This window comes from Echinops telfairi, unplaced genomic scaffold (assembly GCF_000313985.2).
Source record: "Echinops telfairi isolate 266 unplaced genomic scaffold, ASM31398v2 ScPeMD7_70;HRSCAF=299, whole genome shotgun sequence".
Lineage (NCBI taxonomy): Eukaryota > Metazoa > Chordata > Mammalia > Afrosoricida > Tenrecidae > Echinops > Echinops telfairi.
Window position 1 is genome coordinate 56,235,513 of NW_022103968.1, and position 2,551 is coordinate 56,238,063.

The window sequence follows — 2,551 nt, forward strand, 5'->3', positions numbered from 1 at the left end:
AACTTGGGACAAACCCAAGAACTTTAGAACAGGGAATACTCAGGCTATCAGAAATAGTGAAGAATACAAACCCAAAGGATGCACAAATTGATAAGTTGGATAAACTGAAGAGAGCCCACAGACTGGGAAAATATCTTTAGAAATGACACATCAGACAAAGGACATTTTACTAAATTCTATAATACTGTGTTAGCCTACAACAAATAGCCCACTGAGGAGGTGGGCAAAAGACCTGAACAGAAGATTCACAAGGGAGGAAACCCTAATGGCCCATAAACATATGAGAAAATGTTCCTGATCATTAGGCATAAGGGAAATACAAATTAAACAACTATGCGATACCTCCTAACACCCGCAAAGAAATCCCAATTCAAAAAAATCATAAAACAACAAGTGCTGGAGGGGTGTGGACTCTCGTCTACTGCTGGTGGTCCTGTAGGTATGTGCACCCACTATGGAAATTGATCTGGCGATACCTAAAACAAATGGAAATCGAGGTACCCTATGATCCAGCAACCACCCTACTGAGCATATGCCCAGAAAAATTAAGAAACAATCCAAGACCAGACATCTGTGCTCCAATATTCATCATGGCACAGTTCACAGTTGCAAAGAATGGGAAACAATCTAAATTTCCGTCAATTGATGAATTGATTAAAAAATTTTGTATGTATTAAATATGTACAATGGATTACTATGCAGCCCTAAAACACAGTGACAAACATAAGAAGCACATTGTCCCATGAGAAGAATTGAAGGAAATTATGCTAAGTGAAGTTAGCGAAGCAAAAAGGGACAAGCACAACATGAGTCCACTGAGGTAAACTCAAAAAGCACAATGGGCATAGAAGATAAGCTACTTAATGCATAAATCCCAGGTTGAGGTCCAGGCACTTTGGTAGGGGTCAGACTCAACCCAGGTATGCATATGGCAACTAACTAAAAAGGAGGGGGGGGAAATGAAGGTGGAGGGAGAACAAGGTAATAACCCACACGTGGGAGGATTTTGTTTATGTTTCCACAGGAAAGGGAGAAAGGGACCAGACCTCATCCTGGAGCACCAAGCCTTGAGGGCATAGAGCATACCTGCATGGAACAGCAAATTAATAGGTTAACGGGACTGGACCCAAGTGGAGTTTTGTTGACCCCTCTCCAGAAGAATGTAATACAGAGGACAACACTGAATATATAGTACAACAAGAGAGGCAGATCCGTCTAGACCACGTAGGTGCAAATTAAGAGGAAAAGAGTGATAGTGGATTTTACCATGGCCCACTAAGTCCCAAGGACAATATTCCTGCTCAGAGCAGCCAATGGACAGAGAAGACTGTAGGGCTGGCCCCACCAAAGTCATGACAGCCCCTCCCTGACCCACAATGCTACAGAGGTAAGTGGGCCTGGTCTGCCGCACATGGGGAGGGAGTGCAACAGGGGAGCAAAGTAATGAAGTCTCCAAGGAATCCTGAACATAAACTTCTGACTTGGGGGTCAGGAATTGACACCTTATCAGACCTGATTGAAAAACATTCATAAGGGTCATCAGACAGACCTGAAACTATTAGGCTTTTTAAAAAATTCTTTTTTTTTCTTTTGCTCTATGTCTATCTATATAAGAGAGGCAGGATAAACAATCTTTAGGAAGAAAACAATGGGACCAGTGGTCCCCGGGGAATATGGGAGAGGAGAGGTCAGGGAGGGAAATTGGGGAGCCAACAAACCTAGGAGCAAGGAAACAACAGTGATCTAAAATTGATGGTAAGGAGGGTGTAGAATGTCTGGTGGGGTGTGATCAAGTGCAATGTAGTAGAAATTACTGAAAGCTGACTGGAGGGTGAGCATGATAGTGGGACAGAAGGAAAGTAAAAGGAAATAGCTGAAATAAGTAGGAGGCAAAAGCTATTTACAGAGGTATAGGTATCGGCATGTATATATATAAATATATTAATTTATAATGATAGGGACATAGGTCAATGTGCTTATATTTATATGTTAAGTATCAAGATAGCATATGGATTTTATTTAGACCTGTTCTCAAGGCCTTCCTGAACACAAGAAAATTTTGTCCTAATAACCTGGAACTCTTTGATACTCACCTTCCTGACATGATCACTGAAGACAAAATGGGTGCACAAGTAAATGTGGTGAATAAAGCAGATGTTGCCTGGCTATCAAAAGATATAACATCCGGAGTCTTAAAGGCTTGAAGTTAAACAAATGGCCATCTAGCAGGGAAGCAACAAAGCCCACATGGAAGAAGCACACCAGCCTGTGTGATCATAAGGTGTTGACAGGATCATGTATCAGGTGTCTAAAGATCCAAAACAAACAATTATATCAATGCCAACGGGGTGGGGTGGGGGGGCAGAGTGGAGACCCAAAGCCCACCTATAGAAAATTGGATATCCCCTCATAGGAGGGTCACAAGGAAGGGATGATTCAACCGGGGTGCAGTACAGCACCGAGGAAATACACAACATCAACATTCCTCTAGTTCCTGAATGCTTACACATGGAATCCAGGACAGATAAATCCCTCAGGAAGTGGGAGTCTC